This window comes from Ceratotherium simum, chromosome X (assembly GCF_057802395.1).
Source record: "Ceratotherium simum simum isolate JZ-2026a chromosome X, ASM5780239v1, whole genome shotgun sequence".
Taxonomy (NCBI): Eukaryota; Metazoa; Chordata; class Mammalia; order Perissodactyla; family Rhinocerotidae; genus Ceratotherium; species Ceratotherium simum.
This window is the reverse complement of record NC_141940.1, coordinates 123,713,362-123,739,424: the sequence shown is the minus strand read 5'-3', so window position 1 is coordinate 123,739,424 and position 26,063 is coordinate 123,713,362. Positions and strand designations below refer to the sequence as shown.

The 26,063-nt window shown below is 37.6% G+C and overlaps 1 long non-coding RNA gene across 1 annotated transcript in view; it reads left to right on the top strand.

The window, feature by feature from the left end:
* Nucleotides 1-25,412, top strand: part of LOC147912024 (uncharacterized) — a 92,286-nt gene extending 66,874 nt beyond the window's left edge. Inside the window, exons 3-4 of the long non-coding RNA XR_015550659.1 lie at nucleotides 833-1,057; nucleotides 25,324-25,412. This is a non-coding gene — a long non-coding RNA (uncharacterized LOC147912024). The remainder of the gene's footprint in view (nucleotides 1-832; nucleotides 1,058-25,323) is intronic.
* The last annotated feature ends 651 nt before the right edge of the window (nucleotides 25,413-26,063 follow it).

The following is a 26,063-nucleotide window of genomic DNA, read 5'->3' as shown; positions in this document are numbered from 1 at the left end:
ATTTCTGCAAGTAAAGAAAGCCTGAAAAAAGTCTGATTTTGAGGAGATATAAACAAATTGTTCCAGATGGGCAAAAGGAAAACAGACATTTTCTTTAGAGAAAAAGATACTTTTCTTCCAAATGAAAAGTGATTCTCCTTTTTCTGATGAAAAAGAAAAAAAAATAAAGAAATGTAGACAGAACAGTCAAACTGCTGTCACCCTCCTCACCTCCAGGATTGTGAGTGAGGTCGCCACACAGCAACGAGTTCTATGAGATGTAGCATAGAAGGGAGAATTTGGCAGACCCTGACCATGGTCTCTTCAGAGCTCTCATAAATCAAACCAGATTTGCTTACGATTGTGGCATGGGAGAGGCCAAGCTCAAACAGACCTAACTGAAAGTGGATTTTAGAGAATTGAATCACTGCAGCTTGAACATATTCTTAAATGTAAACGTTGGATTAGACAGAAGTTGCTTCAAATTGTTTAATTAGCAAACTGCCAAGCTTGATTACTGATGGGATAAATGAGTTATCTAAATTTCATTGAAGTTTTTCTTTTTTTAATGAGCGGTGTATATATATATGTGTGTGTGTGTTAACTGTTATGTATTTTCTTTTTTAATCTCTTTGATGCTTATGGAGAATGGCCATATTATGTTTATGGCCATATTGTAAATGGTTCCCATCAGCAGATTCTCTGCTAATTTGAGAAGTCTTCTTCCAAGGGACTATTCAAAAAGTTAAATTTCCATTTGAAGGAAAAGGCTCTTCCACAAATCTTGGTCATTGACTTAAAAATGAATACATGTAAACTGCTACTAAGTCTTTTTCACTTTCCTATTTTGCAGGTATTCTGGCATCAACAGAGTTCTCCTCCCCCAATCTTTGGCAAGTTTCACATTCTGGGCACCTCCTCTCCTCACCCAACAATGATGTCTTGTGTCTTCATCCCAGTTGAAGAGACTGGCACACAAACAGCCTTGCCTATTCATTCGTAGAGCAATTTTACATATGCAAGACTGAAGCCAAGATTACTGTCTTCATCCCAGACGTGCTCATTCAAATACATCCTGGTAAGTTCAAACACTGAGATTCTTAAGATAAGAAGTGGGGTTGAACACATGTTCCTGATCAATAAGTCTGCTCTTGCTCACACAGCTGTCTCTTTGTTGCAAGTCAGTCATCCAAATGGATTTTAATAGAATGACATTTATTTCATCCAAGTGGAGTTCTTCCAATGGGCCAGAGATGGCGTCACCTTCCCGGGTGGTCATGTTGGCTCCCTGCTGGGGCAGGGCCACTGCCAAGCTTGACAGAATCCCTCACATTGACTCCCAGACTCCCCAGCCCGCAACTTCAGAATGACGTCCCATTGGAAAATAAACTCTAGAACTCTACATTTTCACTCACCAGATATTTTGAATAAACTCTATGTCCTGAGCGCTGGCAATTCTTCATAGAGTTCTCTGAGGTTTTGCATAGTGTGTTAGAGAAGTATCCCTTTCATTTGCCACAAAGATGAAGGTTATGCAAATGAATATTATTAAAGGTGTACAAGAGGGACCAGAAATGTCAAACATGAGAGATGACCACTAAATGAATGAGTTAAGGAAAAATTGTTGGATTCAGTCCAAGAGGCTAGAGGTGGCTTTATGAAATGGGCAGGAGCTGTGCCAAAGACAGAGCCATCTTCTGGATGTCAATGCTAAGACACAGTGGCACAAGAGAAATAACAAAGCGCAGGCGTGGGTGAGACTAGCCATACTGTTGAATGGTTTTATGCAAGGCTGTTTTTAAAAGAACTGGTGGCTTGCCCCAGCCTCTGTTGCCCAGTGTCACAAAAAATAAAACTCAAATCTAACACCTGACACATATTTAGTGTGTTTTTTTTTCCTTTCCAATATATTTTATGATGATTTAGTAACTTTTGTTTTGCAATTTTTCTGTTTCCAGCTCCATGTCACCTTTATTCTATTTAAATTGTACTTTATTATTTAATGTCAAAGATTAATTTCTTACCGTGATATTATTCTCAGGAGCCCATTCACCTAAACATATAAAGAGTAAGTTATCCAAGTTGATTTTCCATTACATCTTTACCTATGTTTGGTATCCAATTTAAAATAAATTTTCTTCTCCAAAAATTATCAGAAAATTTAGTGTATGCCTATTGTCATGATATAATTTATTAAACAAAATCCTAGTTGGGAAATTCTCAGCTGAACCTTCATTGGGTGAATATTATCTTGAAAACATGTAGCTGATCCATGCAGAAGCACACTGACTAAGGACATCTTTTTCTATGTTTACTTTTCTCTGAAATAACACCCATTTTGAGAGGTATGGAAACAATGATTTGCTTTTTCTTGAATTATCTACATAAAGGATGGGAAAATAACTGCCATTTGGTGAGCAACTCGCATGCTGTGGGCTAGGTCTAGTTCTACATATTTGAATCCAATCAACAATACCAAAAATACAAGATGTAATTATTGGCTGGAATTGGAATCTTGCACTGGTTCCAAAATCCATGTGCTCTACCTGCTATGCAGAGGTCAGTATACTTTTCCTATAAAGACTCAGAGAGTAAATATGTTAGGCTTTTGAGCCATACAATCTCTATTTCAACTACTCAATTCTGCTGTCATAGCAAGTAAGCATCCAGAGATATATAATATGTAAACAAGTAGATGTGCCTGTGTGCCAATAAAACTTTATTTACAAAACTAGATGGGGGCCCTTATCATAGTTATCTGTCCTCTGCCTGATACCATTATGTCTCTTTAAGACAATACACTTTTTTCTTCTCTCTGATCTGTCTACAGTTTCCATCTTTGCAGCATGCTGCACTGTGGAGGATGGCTTTTTCCTCCCAGTCTCTTCCTCATGAATTTCGAAATATAAAACCACCTTCATAAGTTTCTGCTGTCTTCATACTTCATGGCAAGTTTAGTCTTGTTGTCTCAGAAGTTTATTATCCTGTTCAAAATTGCCTATTAAACAGTCTGCACTGTGGGTGTATTTGGGGAAGGAGGCCTTCGGCATGATTTCTGGAGAGATTAAAGAACTGGAGAAGTTGTGAAAATGTGTGTTTATTGCAAACACAGGGTGAGCTAGTCACACCGAGAAATCCGAATCATGAGAAGTGGCTACAGTTGGAGCAAAGATTCTGAGAGGAAAAGATGACAGATGTTTCATGCCTCTAGGAGTTCAGACAGAGAAAGATGATCATTCTTGTCTGCAGTTATTGGGGTGAAAAGTGTGACGTAGGCAGTCCTTTTTTATGTGAATAAACACTATTTCATAAATCCGCATATTTCAGTGAGAAATTCCAATTGGCCGTTTTCCTGCATACAAGTTTTGCATTTTGAGGTTTAAGCTTTTGCAACAAGATAAACCTTCTCCGCCAGAGTAACATGAAGTGGCTGACAAGGTTGAGTGTGATATTTTTGTCTGTATATCCCTGTTCCATCTCCTCCGATGGCAGGAGAATGTTCTCCTGGTTGATGATGCTGTGGATACATCATCTTAAACATGAGGAGACTTCATATTCAAATAGATGTGAAATCAAGATGTCAAGAGGAAGGATGGTCCCATCACCCTTTGTGTCCAAACGTGGAATGGCTTGATATATTTCTTTGTTTTTCTTCAATTGTTCTCTCCTAATTGGTATCAAGCAATGTTGCTATTTCTTTCAATTTATTCATTTTAGCTTTTACATCCATCTGCTAAGAACCTAGTGTTCTCTATAACACATAAATCCCTTTCATGAAGTTTAGGTAAGCAGCAATAACTCTAACGGTTAATATTTTGTGAGTACTTGTTAAGTGCTGGGTGATGCTTTGCATATGTCCAGAAATAATCTCATTTAATCTTCTCTATATAAATATGGGATGTGTACTATGCTAATCATTGTACGGACAATGGCAGTAAACTGATCAAGGTCACTGAGTTGAATCAAAACAGTTCAGCTTCATGAACCCAGGGCTTTAAAGCATGACATGAAACTCAAGAGGATTCTGCCTCTGTGTCACGGAACTTGGGGTTTCAGGGAGCAGTGAAGAACAAGGGGAGCAAAGAGCTTGTTTGCTTCTGGTCCACTAGGGTGTCTTGGGAACAGAGGGTTGACTTTATGAGGAGGCTGAAGCCATTACTGGGGATTGCATTAATTATCTATTGCTGTGTAACAAATTACCACAAACCGAACAGCTCAAAACGCACTTGTTATCTCTCAGTTTCCACAGGTCAAGAGTCTGGGCAAGACTTAGCTGGGTCCTCTGCTAGGGTCTCACATGGCTTCAGTCAAGGTGTCGGCCAGCGCTGTGTTCTCATCTGGAAGCATGACTAGGGAGGGATCCACCTCTAAGCTCACTCTGGTTGTTGGTAGAATCTAGTTCCTGTGGTTGTAGAATTCATGGCAGAACTGAAAAGGCAGAACAGAAACATGAAGGTAACATAGAGGCAGTAATTTCCGGAAGAAGCTACCATCCTTTGGCTGAGCAGATGAAGGAAAGAAGTTGGGATTATTATTTAAGCCACTAAATTTGTGGTAATTTATTACTCAGCAAGAGAACTAATATACATAGCAACATGGTTAGAACTGAAAAACGCAGTTTGGGGTGAAAATATGAACACATAATGGGAAATTTATCTATATTATTACATAAACATGAAACACACATTAAACAATACACATTGCGTAAAAACAGGTGAGCAAATAACTCATGTGAAACATATTACGTAGTTGCCAATGGGACAGGAAGGGGAACTGGGGTAAGGAATCGGGATAAAAGGAACACATCATAAAGAACAGAAGATCTTTATATGGACTGATGGTGATAATGCAGCATGATCTGAGGAGTGTGGAATATAATTTACCCAACCTTCTGCACAAAAGCGGGGGGATTCAGAGAGGGGGAAGGGGTATATTTTAAAGTATTAGTTAATATATTTTTCCACAAAAGGTGAGTAAAGTAAAAATAAACAGACAAAAATAACTTCCTCTTGTAGATCGGTTTAAACTGTTAGAATAGAGTTATTTTGGTGACCAAAATCATTATTATGTGGAATATTGCCAACCCTAGAAATTTATATTTAAAAAAATACTGACTAGCTCACCATCAGTTTTCTCCTCAACCCAGCCAGACAGCTCACTGCTTCTCACAGCTGGATAATTACTTTTTACATTATTAACTGTACTCTGTTTTTCCATGCTGATGCTATCATGATTTCTTTGTTGTTAGTCTGGGCAGAAAAGGGCATAGAGAAGCAATTTTCCTTATAAACTGAGAGTTATAAGAAATGAGTATGTCTTGGCTAGTGATGAGAGGAACTTCTCACCAGAAATTTCAAACTTGGAAACCAAGTTCTCTGTCCGGGCTTTATAATCCTTACACATAAAGTCATCGCCACTCAATTTGTTCATGCATTTGTTATGTTTCCTGAGGCTCCACTCCTGGCACCGTCCTGGGGGAAACCAGAGGAAGCACAAGCGAACTGTATCAGGAATCCACATTTGGTGATAAACACATTCTTCAAGGAGACACTCCGGCTTCTCCTTTTCAACTCGCAGTGACGTCCCGGGCACTGTTTATTCCCTGATGTTGAGTGGAGCGTCAGCATGAGCCCGTGACCTCATCACCAGAAGATATTTCAGGAAATGCATGAAGGATGCATGTCTGTGTTTTCCTTTCCAGACAGAAGCTCAGAAGCAATGAGTATATTTGAACCATTCTAAATCCCTTTTATGTGGGACTCTCAGGAAATGTTGTAGCCATTTCTCATCATTAATGATGTTTTGGAAACCCAGCCCTATTTGAACTCCTGGGTCTTCAAAGTCGATCATTTACTACAGTGACTCATTTACTAAGTTTAGATGCAAATTAAACAGCAGTTCCCCCAATTTAATGTTTGGAAACTGGGAGCCTGCAGAAGCCACATTAAATCTTCCAAACAACTCGTTTATCGCCTTTAGTGTTTTGGTGTGAGGTAGAAGAGGAGGTGCAGATAGAGAGGGCTAGCTTTAATCAATAAAAATGACTTTAATGATTAAAGATATTTTCATTAGCAGTAAGACAAACTTTTCTGTTGTTTTTTCCGGTCTGATGTTAGTTCAAGGTGGGAGAAAACCCCAGATAAGATGTCAGTTCAACATCCCTTTTTTCCTCTGAGGAAATAGTAGGCATTGTGCTTGGTATACACAAAACAAAAAGTGATACGAAAAATAAAAGGTCCTTTCATATGAAAATAAAACAATCTAAAATGATAATTACTCAGTGCAGGTATGTTTAAGGTAAAGAAAAAAATATATGGGGTTACATAGTCACAGAGAAATTCACTGAGAGATGGTTTTGAGCCAAGCCTTAAAAGTTGTCCAAGGAAATGGGTTTTAAGATGGCGGGAGGCATATCTACACTACCCATGGGAATCTGTCAGGCACTGGAGACTTAGAGATAACTAAGTATGCCTATCGCTCAAAACATATGGGCAGGCCATATGTCTTCTCGTAAGTGAAAGAAGTACTTTGATAGACCACCTCGTGAAACATACACTATGCCATAAAAATCCACCTGGACTTTATCTTTATTGGCAATAGGTAGCCATTGAAGAATTGTAAACCAGAGAATGGCATAGCCATATCTGCATACTAGAATGGTTATTCTATTAACAATGTAGAGGATGAACCAGTGAAAGATGGGGAAGACCTTGCTATCTTGGGAGAGTGGGAAAGAGAAACTACAAGTACTCTGTATGCAAGGGAGTTAGAGAATGAAGAGGCACATCCAATGCAGAATCTGAAAATACATACGAATGTACATGTTTAGAAGATCTAATCAATAGGACTTGGTGACTGATTGGATTTGGAGTGTAGTGAATATGACAGCCACTGGAATGATTTGCAAGTCCATGACTTAGGCCAGAGATTATCAGAAGACTAAAGTATTGCCTACTTTCCTCAGTCTGGCCCAAGTAGGGGACAGAAGAGGGATAGCACGCATGATGAAGGGGGTGGAAGTGAAGGAACCAGTTAGATTTAGGATATAATGAATGTGAGGCATCTCTTGGGTGCTCAGGTAGAAATACCTTGTTGATAAATTGAGATATGGATCTGAAAATCAGAATAAAGTTCTAGGTAAATTTAGAAATCAATCATGTATGGGAATGAGGAAAAGACATCTGTGGGCTTATCCATAAATTATGTAGGGTGATGAGAAGAGAAGAGCAGTCAGGGCATCAACTTTTACAGGCTGGTGAAACATAACCACAGAGAAGGAGCAGGAGAGAGAAGAAAGTGAAGACATGGTGTAATGAAAACCTGGAAAGAATGGATTCATCCGTACCAAGCACGGTATATTCTAGCGAGATTGCTTTATTCCAGCTTCTGGTCAAACGCTTACTTTGGTAAGAAATATGGTTCTGATGCCATCAGCAATCTTTACATAAACTTTGGCTCCTGATATAAAAAAAAACGACTTTACTTTTCTTGACCCTAACTCCTTAGAACCCACAAATGCTTATCTCTCTCATCTGAGTCTCATTATTAATCAATAATCAATCATTAATAATCAATATCATTATTATTAATTATAATAATAGTTATATATCTAAATCCCTTCTATGTGGAACTCCCAGGAAATATTGTAGTATTGTATTACTATTATTATATTGTGTTGTAGTATTATAGTAATATTAATTAATATAGTTGTAGTGTTATATATAGTATAATATATTGTAGTATTATAATAATATTAATTAGTATTAATAGTTTATTAATAATAGTCATTGCTATCGATATTAATAATCAATAATGAATAATGATTAATTAATCATAAATCAAAGGCACTTTGGTTTTCAAACTGTTGTTTCTGCTAGAGGCAGAAACATAGTGGTGGCATAGTGGTAAGTTTATGTGCTCTGCTTCTGGTGGCCCAGGTTCGCAGGTTCGGCTCCCGGGCGCAGACCTATGCATCACTGGTCAAGCCATGCTGTGGAAGGCGTCCCGTGTAGAGTAGAGGAAGATGGGCATGGATGTTAGCCCAGGGCCAATCTTCCTCAAGCAAAAAAAAAAAAAATTCAACCAGATAGTCAATGGGCTTCTGCACACCACGTGCTCTCTTTGACCTCTCACGTTAAATTATAAGCTGATGTTGTTTCACGTACACAAAAGAAAGGTATGGATAGAGAAAGAAAAGGAACATCAATCATGTTTACTTTTTGCAAATGATTAATTCAAAAATAATTCTTGAGACCTACAACCAGCCAGAATTTGGACTAGGAAGAAGGAGTACAACCATGAACAAGATAGTCATAGTTCCTGCCCTCAAAGAAATTATTGTCTACAGTTAGCTACTTTGGAATCCCAAGAATAACACTGACATAGTCTGGATTTTCTCAACAGTAGAACCCAAAGCAAGGATTATAGTACAGGTAACTTATTTGAGAGGTGACTCAAATTAGTGGTGAAATATTTGAGTCACCTGACACTTTCTCAGCTAAGGTTGAACAAGGTGACACTCTGCCTTCTTGTTTCCTCTTTTGTACTGTAAACAAGTGTCCTTTTTGTGGTCGATTTAGTGCCATATTTTAAAAGTTTGTTTGCCTTATTTCAGTGATTTTGCTGTTTATAGTGACCCCCAAATGTTGTGCTGAAGTGCTGTCTAAAGACTGGCAGGTCAAAAGAGAAATGACACAGAAAAGAGGAGACCCATAAAGGGTGCGTTATTGAGAAAATTACCATTTGGGCGACTGAGGCTCAATCCCTCTAGAGAATTCTGAGAGCACGTAGCATACACCTGGCTCCAAAATGCTCTGTGAGTTGGGAATCAGACCAAGGTGTTTCTGCAGTACCTCGTAGAAAATAAGTGCGAAGGACACGTGTCCATCTATGAGAAGTAAGTTTAGTGCACGCGCTATGGAGTCAGATAGATCTGGCTTCCAATGAAGCTCTGCCACTGGCTGTTTTGTGATGTTGGGAAAATTCCTCACATTCTCTCAGCCTGATTTTCCTCATCGCTAAATTGGGGCTGTAAGGGAGAAATGAGCTAATGCGTTCATACAATGTGGATGGCTCTTTGCCTGGCACGCGGGAAGCAATAAAAGATTTCTTTAATAATTAATAGGATTACCCATTACTCGCCTTAAAATCTCATTACCCTCCCCTTCACGTAGAGTTTTAACCGTTTCCTCGTTCTTTTGATTCTTTCACAAGCATTCTTCTCTTGTCACCACTACACCAACTTGCTAACACGTGACTAGTGTATGTTTCCAAAAGGATGAGCAGAGAAAACAGAGAGGTGGAAATATCAAAGAAATGAGGCAGAGAAAAGATATGCCTGCAACCTAGAAACCTACTGAGAGTGAAGCATGGTGAATAAAAACAGAGCCACTTGCACACATCACTGTGAGATTTCTGAGCACCGAGAAGAAAGACAACATACATTGAATGCTAATTATTCATGGATGTCGTATTAGTGCTAAGATTTATTTGTAACCCCAAAATCAATACTCACAGAGCTTTTGCAGTCATTTGCAGACATGTACATGGTGGTGAAAAATTTGTGTTGCCTGACACACACTTTCCCAGCTGAGGTCACACAAGGCAACACTCTGCCTTGTTGTTGCAGCTTTCATACTGTAAACAAATGTCTACCCTTGCGGTCTACTTAGTGCCATGTTTTGGCATTTCTGTGCTTTATTTCAGTGATTTTGGTGTTTAATATGGCTCCCAAATGTGAAGTGCTGTCTGGTGTTCTCAAGCACAGAAAGACTGTGATGTGCCTTACGGAGAAAATAAGTGTGTTCCATAGGCTTCCTTCAGGCGTGAGCTACAGTGCTGTTGGCCGTGAGTTCAGTGCTAATGAGTTAACAATATATAGTCAGTAAGGTGCCTTTAAACAGAAACACAGATAAAACAAGATTATGTGTTGATCGGTTGATGAAAATGTTGTGACCAGAGGCTCGCAGGAACCTAACCCTGTATTTCCCTACCCAAGCAGCCATTCAGTATTTACAAATTCAGCGTTCATGGAGAGTTTATAGAACATCATTACCACAAATAATGAGATCGATTGCACATATATTTTAAATCCAGACAGGAAGAAAACAAAGCAAAGCAAAAGAAAAAACTTACAACAGAATAAAAGCCAAACTTTTCATAGGCAAGACTTCATTGCAAAACACAATGGAGCGAAATCTACAGCATTCTAAGTGAAAATGACACTCAAATTATAATGTAACACCCCCCAAAGCTCCTCATCAAATACAAGGACAGAATAATGAATTATATGGTGGCTTTAAAACTATATGCACAAATTCATTGATACTTCATTCAAAAGGTGAGGCCTAGTCCCCCTCCCCTCGAATATGGGCTGGACCTAATGACTCGCTTCTATTCATCAAATGAAGCAGAAGTGATATTGTGTGAGTTCTGAGTCTAGGTTATTTAAACCACTGCATCTTTCCTCTTGTTCTTGATTCTCTTAAATCACGTGATTTGTGGGAAGCCAGGTGCTACATCATAAGGCAGCCCTGTGGAGGGGCCCTCGGGGTGAGGAACTAAGGCCTTCTGCCACCAGCCAGCAAGGAATGGAGGTCTCCAGTTGTTTGCCGTGTGAGTGTGCCATCTTCGAAATGGATCCCCAGCCCAGTCAAGCCTTCAGTTGACTGCAGCCTTGGCCAACAGCTTAAATGCAATTTCATCAGAGACCCTGAGCCAGCCACCCACTAAGCCACTTCCACATTCTTGACCCTCAGAAACTGTCTAAGATAAATGTTTGTTGTTTTAGGCAGCTAAAATTTGGGGGTCATGTGTTATGCAATGATAGATAACTAAAACATCTTCCATTAATCCTTTTTAAATGCACACTTCAATAAAATGAGTAAATTGAGAAAAAGAACCCTTGTGATCTAAGAAAACTTAAACATAGAAGAGTAATGGAGAGAAGTTATAGGATGTTGATGCTCCTGATAAGCAGTTCTGATTTCAACAGAAAGCAGGGTCTCCAGGAGGGAGAACTTTAGTTTATTGAAAAAAGAAAAATCCCGTATCTCTTAGTATATGATCGAGAATCATGGAAGAATTTTAAAATATGATAAATACAGAGAAATCAAGAAGAAAAGGAAGACAATTATGAACCCAAGAATGTAAATACTTCCTACAAAAAAATACTTTATATCAAAAAATATTGTCTGATGCAGAAGTAAAGTAGTATTTATAATGCTGATGTTGATCATGTTTACTGATTTTCCAGTGTATAAAATTAACCTACCTATTAGGCACAGAAAATATAATTACGATTCCAGAAATAAACATAAATGATCTCAATATTGACAGTATTCGAGGACTTTTTAGGTAGGGGTTGAGAGAAGGTCAGGGAAGAAGGACAAGGAGTGGGGGCATTAACATGCATATCTGCTGAAGTAGGGGTCATAAGCCATCCTCTATATGGATTTGGGTAGTGGCCAAAATTTAAAGTTACACGGATAACCAAAGAATTTCTAAAATTATTGATTTAACTAAATTGTGAGGATTATGGGAAGGGAGACAGGATGATACAGGAAGCTAGAAAAGCTGGAATTTAATAGCCTCTATCTCAAGATAATACATCAAGAGATAGCTATATACACATATTTAGAGTTAGCGAGACAGAATTGTAGTTAATTAAAAATGTTAATTTTTAACAGTGTTTGTTCCTTGGAATGACATCCACAATGGCAGGTGTAGGGAACAGGGATTTTTTTTATCCTGAGCATGCTTATTTTAGTAAGTAATTTTTTTACACATGTCCTAGTTCTTGGTGCAGCAATTGCATTAGATTAAAGACCATTAATTTCTTCAGTCTGTCAAAAACAGCATGTAAACAAATCATTTCATTCCAGGTTTAACCAAACTGAAGATTTCCTTCCCTGGATGCATGAGGATCTAAGAAATGCTAATAATCTTTTGTTTGTGCAATCCGTATCATTATACCTGTAACCACTGGAAGGAATGAAAACATTTATCAAAATTATACATTTTCTAACATTAGCTACCATTTCAATGTTGCAATTCCCATATTTCATATTTATCTTAGAATCTTAACATATTTTACTCCCTCAAACAGTTAGTTTTTAATGATGTCAATCTAATGTTATCTTTTTGTAGTTCTTTAATGTATGCAGTGGAATAAATACCATAGATGGTTTAGAGATGATGCTTCCAGCAAGTTAAAAATCAGTTACATGTAAACGTGCCTGTGAGAGTGATGCTGTTAGACTCCTAGTTGTGCAGTCTACCGGTACTGAGACTCACTACTCACAGAGAATTCTCTTTTGAGATCTGTTTCTTCTCAATTAATTTTTAAATGAAGCATAGCCTAGAAACGATGTTAAATTATTAAAGTGTGTGTTGGTTAGAAAACACACTTCACGACAGAAACGTTTCTTTTTGATCACATATAACATAAACAAACCTTAAAAGAAAAAAACAATGTTTGTATTTTTTCTCCCAAATCCCAAGGATGATCAAAAAGTCTACTGGGGAAAAAATGTTATTTTTAACAAAGATGAAAAGGAAAAACTTCTTTTATTTGGGACTTCTTTAAATTGTGTGTAGTGATTCACACACCTTCTTTTTCTGATCTAACAGTTGATCTTGTTTTTTGGCCTCATCCTTGGCCAAAAGGGAGGCCCAGGCATACTCTGCAACACCAGCACACCCCTCACACACACACACTACCACCACGTCTATATTGTACTCACATTCGAAAACTCTGTCATTCTTTAAACACTAGGGTATCGTTCCAGCAAATAAATTTTAGTAATTTCTGAGGGGCCCAAATCCCCTCTCATCTCTGGTCTTGGGGATATGTCCACAGACTTGACCTTTTGTCATCAATGACTTAGAGTAGAAGAAAATAGATGATTTTTTTTTCCAACTGTGTTGTCCATTCCATTTTCCCCCTTTTCCATGACTGCATATTTGCAACATAGAATGTGTTGAATTTTAACTGTTAAAATTTTAACTGTGACCTCAAATTGAATGCTAACAAGGCTTTGAAACTATACATGCCTACCTCCTACATTGGCCATTTTGATGTTAATCACTATTATCATAATACAAATGGTAAAATGGCACTAATAGAAAATGGCTTCTTAAGCTTTAGATTGCCGGTGAAACAATATCTCTGCCCATTTGCTGCTTATTGTCTGTTGCCCCAAGAAACCAGGAAGGAGATGCTATGGTGGGACCACCCATCTTGTGACTGGTAGGCAAGGAAATGCTATTGCTACACTGGCGTCAATGACGCTATGGATGGTGAGTGTAAGGGCCAACAGGGCTTTGATCAGCAGGTTTACATAATCTCCATTAACTCTTCCTGCCAATCTGTTCATTCCACTCCATGCTGGGCTGAGAAAGGGGTTGTTCATCTTTTCACCAAGACCAATAACTCTGTAGCTATTGATATCTGAAGTTTGGTCTGATATGAGTTAGGATGCTAGGGTCTAGACAGCTGTCTCCATTTGGAGTTGGTTCTTTTTCTTTTTTTTTTTTTAATTTTATTTATTTATTTTTTCCCCCAAAGCCCCAGTAGATAGTTGTATGTCATAGCTGCACATCCTTCTAGTTGCTGTATGTGGGACGTGGCCTCAGCATGGCTGGAGAGGCAGTGCGTCAGTGCGCCCCTGGGATCCGAACCCAGGCCGCCAGCAGCGGAGCACGCACGCTTAACCGCTAAGCCACGGGGCCGGCCCTATTTTTCTTCTTCACGTATTGATAATGCTCTTATTTGGAATTATGAACAAATTTAAGCAGGACCAATTGGGGTCTCAAGGGAAAAAAAATTCTCTGTCACTTGCTTCATTTATCTTTCTATCTATAATGTATATAATTATTAAAGTTATGTAAAATGAATACTAAAACAGTCACATCTACTAATTTTAGTCAATTTCATAATTTGTTACAAAAGTCAGAGCAAAACAAAGGATTGAGGTAGGCTCTAACCCAATCTGAACTGATCTGACCAGTTTTAATCTTAAAATACTAAAGCTTTCCCAATATTCTTTAGTTCAATATAACACATCCGTTAACTCCTTTGAGGTGGAGGGGGTTCAGGGCAGGCCACCCCAAGATATCACACTCTGGTATGCAGGTTATTTTGAGCTAAAGACAATAAAGACTCAGAAGACTCAGAAAGAAACTTTGACCTCCCCACCACTAACTACCTAAAAGAATTTAAGGTAGAAGACCTGTCCCCAGGACAAGCAATCACCATAGATAACTCTGGGTATGGATAGACTGGGAGGGTCCTTGCTAAGCCCATTCTTATGAAAGCTCTGAAAACCAAGTAAAAGTAGAAGTTATCCTTTGTAAGAAACATTTACATTTATAAGGGAAACCTCCGTTTTTAAAGGTATCTCCCTCTCTGTACCAGGAAGAAAGGGGGATGACCTTATCTCTAGAAACTCTTATCAGCACAGAAGGTGAGGACTTAAATCTGTGTATTAACCTTACTCTGATTTACTGTGCTTTTCTGGTAATCTCCCATAGCTGACTCCCCCCACCCTCAACATCCTCCTTTGTCTTTAGCTGAAAATAGTATTTAAGATGAGAACCTCCACCATTTTGTCAAGTTACCCAGTTTATTGGGTCTCCCCCATGTACAAATGTTATAAAGCTTTCTTTGATTTTCTCCTGTTACTCTGTCTCATGTGAATTTAATTCATAGCCCAGCCAGAAGGACCCAGAGTGGGTAGAGGATAGTCTTCCTCCCCTACAAGGTAGAAAGACAAATTGCTTGCATCCTGCAGACTTCCTGGCACCAGTGCAAGATCTCTAGGGGCTGCCTTCACTCTCTGTGTTGCCCTCACTAGGGTTTCTCTTCTCATCACTGATAATAAAGCCTGGAGCCACCACTCCCCCTCCTATCAGTAGAGCAGAGCCACATTTATTATGTAGTTGGACATTCATTTCCGATGATTCCAACAGCGTCAAATCAGAACTTACCCTACCTATGGGAGCTATAGAGATGACCATATATCTTATTTAAACTTCCTTAAAAGGCAGCCCCATCATCTTAAGTTACTGTTACTTTGATCACAGTCCAGAATGATTTACATTTTAGAACCGTTTGAGACTCTGGTGTTTTGCAGAAATGGAACCCGTTTTGCTTTTATAATTTAGACCCTATAGAGGAGGAAAAATAATTTTCCCTTTACCCTTCCATGTCCTTGGCTGAGACCCGCCCCTGTAATAAAAGACAGATTAACATGAGAAAAACAAACAGAAGTTTAATAACATGTATACCTCCTGTATACCTTGGAGATATCCGGGAAAATTGAGTAACTCCCTGAAATGGCACAAGCCACCACCTTAAATATGATCTCCAGCTAAAGACAAAGGGAGGTTATGGGAGGTTACCAGTAACCTACAAACACAGTAAAGCCACAGTAAACAAAGGTAAAGTTGTTATGCAGATTTAAGTCATTGCCTTCTCCATTGATAAGAGTTTCTAGAGATTTAGAGTCATCTTTTGCTTCCTGGAACAGCCAGTGAGACACCCTTACAAATGGAGATTTCTCTTATAAATGTAAATTACTCTTACAAATGGATAACTTCCACTGGGTTTTCAGAGCTTCTCTTATGTCCGCTGTTTCTTAAAAATAATCAGCCTCAAGATAATCCTTATGCTAAATAGGTGTAGGGGAGGAAGAACTTATTCCTCTACCCTCTAGGTCCTTCTGGCTGGTCTAAGAATTAAATTGACATGAGACAGAAGAAAAGGAGAAAATCACAGTTTAGTAATATGTATATATGGGAGAAACCCAGGAAAATTGAGTAACTCACCAAAATGGCTGAAGCTACCACCTTACCTTACATACCATCTTCAGCTAAAGATAAAGGAGGATGTTGGGGGTAGTGGTTTGGGACTTCAAAGGGGAAGAAGGCAATTTACATGGAGACGGAAAAGAAAATATTTGTTAAATGAATGTTTGCTGGGCCATCTATAGACAAATGTGACCCAAGAGAGAACTTTGATAAAAATGAGCCTGGCAAGGTTCCTCCCAGTCTATCACACCTAGAGTCATCTATGGTGATAGCTCCTTCCTGGGACAGGCCTTCTATCCTAAATTCTTTTAGGCAGTTAAGGGAAAGGTGAAAGTTTGTTTCTGAGTCTTTGTTCTTGGAAATAATCATGCCAGAGAGACACATTTTGGGGTGGCAAATTCTGATCCCCCACATAGGCTTATTTTGGGATGTCATAGTCTGCTTCCCTTCAACCCATCAGAGACTTCAGAAATCATTGCCTGAAACTCTTATTTGTAAGGAAAAATGATTCCAGAGAAATCAAGTAGTGTGTCCTGAGTATGCCATGAATTATTGTTAGCAGTAGGGCTGGTTACCTCATGCATTGCTGTTTTCATAACATGTGCTAACTCTCTCTTTGTCAACATTTTAAAACACATACACAACATCAAAGATCATATTAAATATTTTTAATCAGTAAGTCAGAAGAGTATCTGAAATGTTAAATTCTCCTTTAGCTATTAAGATGAAATTCATTGGAAAAGTTTTCTGTGAGAATGAAAGATTCTAAAACATGTGAGCATTTAAGTATGTTTCTCTATTTAAAAAATACAATTCTTGGGGCCGGCCCTGTGGCATAGCAGTTAAGTGCGTGTGCTCCACTGCTGGCGGCCCAGGTTCGGATCCCAGGCACACACCAATGCACTGCTTGTCAGGCCATACTGTGGTGGCGTCCCAGATAAAGTGGATGAAGATGGGCACAGATGTTAGCCCAGGGCCAGTCTTCCTCAGCAAAAAAGAAGAGGATTGGCATGGATGTTAGCTCAGGTCTGATCTCTCTCACAAAAAAAAAAAAAAAGTGGTACGATCCTTAAGGTTTGTTTTTTCTTTATTTTTCTTTTACTTGCCTTTGCACACGTGTGTGCACGCACACACACACAAATACAATGGGTTCAACAAAGCATCATGTTATACTAAATTAATTTTGTATTTAGGGAATTTTAGTCTAAAAGAGGAATTTAAGCAAAACCATTTGATGGTAAAACACTTCAATTCTGATAAAGCAAAAGCAGGTGATGAGCCATTATGATAGAAGAAACAGTTTGAAATTCTGTCAAAGATAATGAATTTCTGTACAGAATTTCTTACATAGCACATTTCAAATTGTCTTGGTGTAGAAAGTCAGAATCTCCCTTGAAAAATCAATTATGCCTATCTTGACGTAATGATAAACAGCTTAAAAAAAACTTAAAAATTGTTTTTTCCCTTAACATGAAGCTTACTCTTAAGAACTTGGAGATATTTCCTAAAAATGATTTCTTCCTGAAATCTTTGTGAATTATTACCAAGAGCAAAAGCCAATGTGGTTACCTCTCTCTTCTTTACATAAGAGAAGAGGTTCACCATTATTAAAGTCTGCATTAAAAAACAAGAGTATTGATGGGGTTCAAGGAAGCCTGCCCCCAAATATGCCATTTTGGCATATTGATTATTTTGAGTTAAAGTTACTTAAGAAAAAGCCAGTGCAAGGACACTCTGACCCTCCTTTGTCCCCCTGAAAGCAGGAAATAAATCTCTCATGTAAAAGGTATCCTCCCTGTACCAGGAGAAAGAAAGACATCCTTATTACCAGAGATAGGGAATTTAGGGCTGAGAAGGCTGTATAAACTAATCCTCTTACTTTTTACTAATTTACTACCCCAAGCCCAAACTCCTTTGTTTTGTCAATTCCTCACAAATTTATTGTTTCTTTGTCTAAAAGGTATAACAACTGCCTACTTTGGTCACTTCTTCGAGTTTCATAATTTTAGGAGCTCCCATATGTACAAAATTAAATTTGTTTTTCTTCTGTTAGTCTGCCTTGAGTCATTTAATTATCGGGCCACCCAAAGAACCTAGAAGGGACAAAAGGAAAAATACCTCCCCTACAATATAAAGAACAAAAGAAAAATGCAAATTAGCCTCCTTTTCAAATAGTTTGTAAAGTTTTCTTACAATCCTTTTGAGTAATAGTTTCTAGCTCTTTTTGTTTAGTAGAAGGGCACAATATCAACATTTTTTTTTTTTTTACAAAATACCTCTGAACCGCCTTCCTTTTTATTACCATTATCAAAACTCTATCAAAAAAACACATAGTGAAAATTTTTTTAAAGAGTAAAAACTAAAATATAAAAGAAAATATAGCAAAAATAGCAGATATATCTGTCACAGCAATCATTGTAAATGAGTCCTCACCACAAGAAAAAAAATTTTTGTAACTATGTATGGTGACAGATGTTAACTAGACATTGTGGTGATCATTTTGCAATAATACAGATATTGAATCATTATGTTGTAGGCCTGAAACTAATATGATACATCAATTAAAAAAATAAATAAATGTAAATGAGATAAATGTATCCACCTATTAAAAACAAAAGATTCTGACACTTAAATACACACACACAACTTAAAAGATTCTGGGGAGTAGAAGTAGTAACTATCACTATATTGCATCACAAACAATGAGAAATCAATAGCAAAAATAGAAAGTAAATAATAAGCACCCTGAAGATTAAAAGTAAAATAAAATCAATTACAATCTGTCTTAACTTTTGAATAGAAGAGAAAATAAAAATTCAAAATGCAGAATTTATAGAAAATAACATTTTTATTGTGGTTAGCTAAAACATACTTAGAAGAAATGAATAACTTTCACCATTTATATTAGTGAATAAGAAAGAAAAAATATAAATGAGGAACATTCAACTAAAATTGTTAGAAAAAGCAATTGAAAATTAAACTAATGCTTTCCCTCAATTTTGCTGTGACCCTTTACTCTAGAAAAATAAAGTCTAAATAAAAAAAATAAAAGAAAAATATATAAAACTAATAAAGAAAAGAACAAAAATGAAATTAAGTATTAGAAAACAGACAAATGATAAAACATAAGTAAATCTGAGTATTGACTCTGGGAAAATGAGTAAAATGAATAAATCAGTCAACATTATGATTTAAAAGTTGGTGATAGCATAAATTCAAAATTTGAAATAGAATTAAAGAGATAAATAGAGAAAATTTTAAAAATTATAGAAGGCATTATTTTACTCTACTCTATGGAAATAAATTTGAAAACTTTATAAGAACAGATAATTTTCTAAATCAATACAATCTATATTTTTCAAATAAAATGGGTTTAAAAAAAGCCCATTTAGACAGTAAATGACAAGGTGTCTATATTAGTTGGATGATGTAGAAATATTGCCATTTTTTCAATCAAGAAGCGGGTGTTGGAAGCCACGCAGAGCCAAGCACTGTGTCAGGCCCTGAAGCTTCAGCAATTTGATAGCAGAAACCAAGATTTGGTTTCTGAGAGGCTCACAGCCTAGTGTCGGAGGAGAGAAACATCAAATAATCACACACACACACACAATTGCACTAAAGACAACGGCAAGGAAGAAAAAGTACAGGGCTCTAAGAATATTTTATAATAGAACTTATATCATTGGGAAAATAGACCTAGCCAGAACATTCAAGGAAGGTTTTCCTGAAAGGATGATAAGACCCCTGAAGTGGAAATAAACCCACACATCTATGGACAGTTAATCTTTGACAAAGGAGCCAAGAACATACAATGGAGAAAAGAAAGTCTCTTCAATAAATGGTGTTGGGAAAACTGGATAGCCACATGCAAAAAAATCAAAGTAGACCCTTACCTTACACCATACACAAAAATTAACTCAAAATGGATTAAAGACTTGAATGTAAGACCTGAAACTGTGAAACTTCTAGAAGAAAACATAGGCAGTATGCTCTTCAACATCAGTCTTAGCAACATATTTTCAAGCACCATGTCTGACCGGGCAAGAGAAACAATAGAAAAAATAAACAAATGGGACTACATCAAACTAAAAAGCTTCTGCACAGCAAAGGAAACCATCAACAAAACGAAAAGACAGCCTAACAATTGGGAGAAGATATTTGCAAACCATACATCTGATAAGGGCTTAATCTCCAAAATATATAAAGAACTCACGCATCTTAACAACAAAAAAACTACCAACCCAATTAAAAAATGGGCAAAAGACCTGAACAGACATTTCTCCAAAGAAGATATACAGATGGCCAACAGACACATGAAAAGATGTTCAAAATCATTAACTATCAGGGAAATGCAAATCAAAACTACAATGAGATATCACCTCACGCCCGTCAGAATGGCTATAATTAACAAGACAGGAAACAACATGTGTTGGAGAGGATGTGGAGACAAGGGAACTTCATACGCTGCTGGTGGGAGTGCAAACTGGTGCAGCCACTATGGAAAACAGTATGGAGATTCCTCAAAAAATCAAGGATAGAACTACCATATGATCCAGCTATTCCACTGCTGGGTGTTTATCCAAAGAACTTGAAAACACCCAATGCGTAAAGATACATGCCCCCCTGTGTTCATTGCAGCGTTATTCACAATAGCCAAGACTTGGAAGCAACCTAAGTGCCCATCAAGGGATGAATGGATAAAGAAGATGTGGTATATATACACAATGGAATACTACTCAGCCATAAGAAACGATGAAATCCAGCCATTTGTGACAACATGGATGGACATTGAGGGTATTATGCAAAGTGAAATAAGTCAGAGAGAGGTCAAATACTGTATGATTTCCTTCAATAAGTAGTAGATAATAACAACAATAAACAAATGCATAGAGACAGAGATTGGATTGGTGGTTACCAGAGGGGAAGGGGGGAGGGAGCAGGGCGAAAGGGATAATTCGGCACATGTGTGTGGTGATGGGTTGTAATTAGTATTTGGGGGGTGAACATGATGTAATCTATGCAGAAATAGAAGTATAATGATGTACACCTGAAATTTATACAATGTTATAAATCAATGTTACTGCAATAAACAAAAAATTAAAAAAAAAAAAAAGACCGCTGAAGCAATATCTGGATGTCAGAGACAACAGGACTGTCAAGTCCTTGACAGGAAGAAAATGAATTTATTTAAGAAGAAAAAAGCTTATGGAGGCTCTCACTCCCATCCCTTTTGTCTCTACTGTATTCATTAGAGTAGAATGAATACCAGCCTCACCCATTATAAATAACTCCTTTCATTAGTTTCTTTATGCAAATATAAACAAATACTACTCTCTCCCCTCATCAATATATAAAGATTTTACAGTTTCTTTTGTATGGATGCATAGTATTTCCTTGTGTAGATTATTTAGCAATTCTTGTTAGTAGGTACTTATTGCCAATCATTTCAAGTTCCAAAAATTGCCTAGATCTTGTACTACCATCCACTAGGACAAATCACACATTGATAATGGCCATTAGGAAAAGTGATGCTGGCTGTTCTCCTGTGTCTTTGGTTAAATATAAGAGAGTTTCTCTACCTATCAGTAACTATATGTTTTCAACTTATGTGTGAACTTTTGTTTCTTCCATACGTGAATGTCACTGCTGAACTCATTACAATTTTTCAGCATGTGTCAATTCTCCCCCGACCACAGAAATGGTCATAAAATGAAAACACAAATAAAGCTATGCTAATCCATCAAGCTTGACACTGAGTTTGTTATTAATAAACGCCTTTGATGATTTTTAAATCCTTGCCAGCTGTTTAGAAATCATTGAGGAAGTGAATCATGCAAGACTGCTTCAGTTCCCAAACTGAATTTTATTGATGGTGTGTAAATTTCTCCCACTGTTATTTTTAGATATGAATATACTGAAGCAAATTAACACATTTAGACCCACTCAGTCCAATTTGGAAACGGGAAACGTCTATAGTTCACAATTTCTATTGAAGTCTTGAATTACTAATTTGAACTCAGCTGCCTCTTTGGATTTTGTAAAGTCTGGGTTGAGATGAAGCATCCCTAGAAATATTTGATTCAGGGCTATCCCACCTGAATGGGTGTACCTGTCGTCTGTAGTGGATGTTATTCTGATCAAGCCTATTCCATTATGATCATGGTGTGCCCTTATCCTATTAGTTATTTAATATTTGAAATAACTCCTGATTATTAATACTCATATTCATGCCTATGTTCTCAATAATATTTCTGAAGGCCAGGTATGCCCTTTGAGTCCAGAATAAATAAAGATTTGGCAGCACAAGTACCCTGAGTAACTGAGACAGAAAAGTCTTTTGATATTCACCAACTCCTCAGAAAGGGCAAATATTTTAACCAAATTGAGGAATTTTATCATCTGAAAATTGTGACTTGGCAGATCCTACAAAATTGATTTATGAGATATAAATCTATGCATACTCATTGTTAAGCCTAGGCTGTGACATAATTGGATTTAGGAACACTCCGTTTTGAGGAAGAAGGCATGAGTTTCATTTAAAACAAATGGTGCAAGTCAGTGGGAAGCAAGGGTTTCTTAGGGATTGTTTCTCTTTGTGACAACGGTGTGGAGGAGCCCAATTCCCCCAAACGTAAGCAAACTTCAGTTGAAATTTATATTCACTCCACCATCATGAATCTGCTTTTCAAAATAAATAATATCAGATTAAAATGATTGATATTCTAATTCTTTTGTAATTGCTTCTACATGTTTATATCCAATAAGTACAGAAAGTCTACTAACTTCAAAAGCTTTAATAATATGACAAACTGGATAGTACGCCATCTTGCAATTATAGATGAGCTCTAGAGACATTTTAAGAGCAGACGAAATGTTGACCCTAGATTGAATCTTTGATTCTCTGCTATCTCTATGATTTTAGGAAAAGTTCCAAAGTTAAAGGAAAGCAGAAAAAACAATATGTAACATATTATTACACATACATATTGCGTCTCTCCCTAATCAGGAATTGTCTAATATCAGTCACTGTCTTCAATATGTGTAGGTTATATAGTGTGAAGTGGAGGGAGCCAGAAAGACTTGCATTAAGGTCTTAGCTCTCCCATTCACCAAATGATCAGCTTCAGGAGGCAGTTTGATCCCTTAAGTCTTGGGTTCCTGATCTGCACAATGAAGACATGTGGGGTTTAAAATAAACATGATGCATCACACCTTGAACGAAGTACAGACTCGACACAAGTATTGTCTATTTTGAGGCAACTCTCTTGACTACCATAAAATACATAATGAATTGTTTCTTTTCCCGTTGCCCTTTGATTTATTATTCCTAATCCAGGTCTCTTCTCAAAATGTATTTGAGGCAATACATAAGACACATGCTGTTTTACAAAATCTACAAAAATTTAGGATAAAACCTCCACATTAACGTAGGTATGAGCCATAATTACAAAAGAAATGTAAAGGAAAGATAAGTGATTAGAGGGCAGCTGAAAAGTTAACTTTGAGTTCTTAGGAGCGATGGCAAGGAGAGAAACATGACGAAGGTGCTTGTTTTCTGATAAGATGACGCCTACTGTATCATCAGAAGAGACAAATGCTTTCTTGGGTCTGAGTGGTGTGTATGGCACATACTTTTATATAAACTATGCAAAGACGATGTTGTCAATGATAATTTTTCAAAAACCAGTATCATGCTGACTTCCACTGGCTCTTATAATGAAGCTCCTTATGCCGCGTGAGTTCACCTGTAGCTTGGGTTCTGGAATGCTGATACTTTGCCCAGGCTTGGGTTACTTTTCTGTTGTGTGGAAGGTCTTCTCCATGGGCTCATTGAGCTTAATCCACCGTAGGCAGTCATGACCAGCAAGAACAGAGGAGCTAACGCCCCTGAAATAACCGTCAGGGCTTAAACAACCTTGGTGGGACAATTCTGAGTTTTGTGAGTCTTCAGTTGGAAGAAGCTCTCTATACCCATGTAAGAACTTTTTCTAGCTTTTCTCCCTTCTTTGTTGAACCTTCTTACTTCCTCAGCAGTGCTTCGTAGGATTTCTTTCCAAATAAACTATCTGCCCTTAAATCCTGGACTTGAGGTCTCCTTTGGGGGAACACAAACTAAGACAGATTTCAGTAACACTCAAAGCACAGTGATAAAGTACAGCTTTGTGAAGACTTCTGTGGGAAAAAGATGTAAACAATATAGTGTGATCCACAGTATCTGGGCAGTGATCCACGATGTTGCAGAAATAAAGTTTAAATAATCTCAAGTAATGAGTAGATAGCATGCACTATATCCCTGCATCATTTTGTTAAATCAATTAGGCTCATGTCAAATGTTTTAGAGGAGTGAATAGAAAGAGACATGATGGTAGCTTGAGGGGTGCTGGTAATTTTCCATTTTTTTGATCTGCCGACGTCCCCTTTGTGAAATTTATCTATGAACTTAAAATATTAGTGCCTTGTGAAATTCGTGTTTGCAATTTTCTATATTATGTTAGACTTCAGTGGAAAGACTTCCTTTAAATAAAGTTATTTAGGGAACTATCCAAATTGGAGATTTCTAGTACAGACCTAAAATTCAGGCATGTTGTGTTCCTCTTCTATAAGATAGACAGAATAATCCCTCACTGGTAGGACTATGGTGAGACATCAGTGATATGGATAGAGTATTTAGCCATGGATTGGCACATGTAGGAACTCAGTTAATTGTCCCTTTGCCCTGGTATTTTCAAGGGGCATCATTCATCTCCTCTCAGTGTCAGGATAATAGGTGGTACAGTTATAATTTATTATGAAAATTAAAGATCCTAACATAAATTCTTATGGATGGATGCCCAATGTTCTAACAAATGAACTCAATTTGGCTTCAAAAAGTCCTTGAATTAAATCAGGGTTCCTTGAAGGCTGGCAGAGAAAATCTGATGATTTTGCAGAGAAAAAATACCAACATCTGCCCATACACTGGTTGTGTTTTCATCCTTAGACTCCTTACAACATCTAATGTTGAGCACAACTCAACAGTCCCTCCATGGTGAAACTTTTCTTTCATCATAAATTGATCGTTTCTGAGCTTCATGGAGTCATAGTTATGGAATTCAACTGCCAAATTGATCAATAGCATCTGTATTTTATAATTTTCATCTGACCATAGGATGTGCCTCAAATTCTTGTGTTTTAAATGACTGTTTTGCAAAACCTGGATGCTGATCAGACTCAGATTGGGAGCATTTACTAACTCATAAGAGCCCATAGGGTTCTATCTCAGGATGCCAATTATGTGACCCAGACTTTGGATCTTTATTTAATTCCACATGTAATTCTGAAACGTGATCTAGGTTGAAAAACAATTGTTAATATTTGAATTGTCAATGCCTCAATCAATAATCAATGTTCTTAAATGTACACATGCACTTAGACTGCTTTATATTTTCCTTCAGTGAACAAGAAGACTCTCTAAAAATTTCACATGAAATCGCAGTCAAGATCACTGGATTGAGAAGGCATACTTTTCTCTAATTTTCTCTAATTTTCCTTCAGATTATACCCAATGAACACAAAATTCAGCCAAATTCTAGAGAGAGAGAACTCCTGGCTGCTCAGTACACATTCTTGGTGTGTTCACCCAGGTGAGCTTTTTTTTATTATCATTATTATTTTATTTTTATTTATTTATTTATTTATTTATTTATTTATTTTTTATTTTGTGAGGAAGATCAGCCCTGAGCTAACATCCATGCTAATCCTCCTCTTTTTGCTTAGGAAGACCGGCTCTGAGCTAACATCTATTGTCAATCCTCCTCCTTTTTTATTCCCCAAAGCCCCCGTAGATAGTTGTATGTCATAGTTGCACATCCTTCTAGTTGCTGTATGTGGCACGTGGCCTCAGCATGGCCGGAGAAGCGGTGCGTCGGTGCGCACCCAGGATCCAAACCCTGGCCGCCAGTAGCGGAGCGCACGCACTTAACCACTAAGCCATGGGGCCGGCCCCAGGTGAGCTTTTAAAGCCATCTTTTATGTATCCACAATGGACCAGGTTCTTGGAGAAGTACATTGGCAGCTCACTGTGTGTGCACATTGCAAATAGAAAGACTGTGTTTTACAACGTACAACATGATCAGGCGCCAGACAGGGTGGTGTAAATAAAACCTACTGGAGATCAAGAAGGGCACTATGAGTTGGAGTGCTTAAGAAATCATCACCAAGACTAAGTTGATCTTCAAAGGGAGGAGGTGCTTGGGTTTGGATGTGTGGTCAAGCATCAGGAAGATTCTTTATAA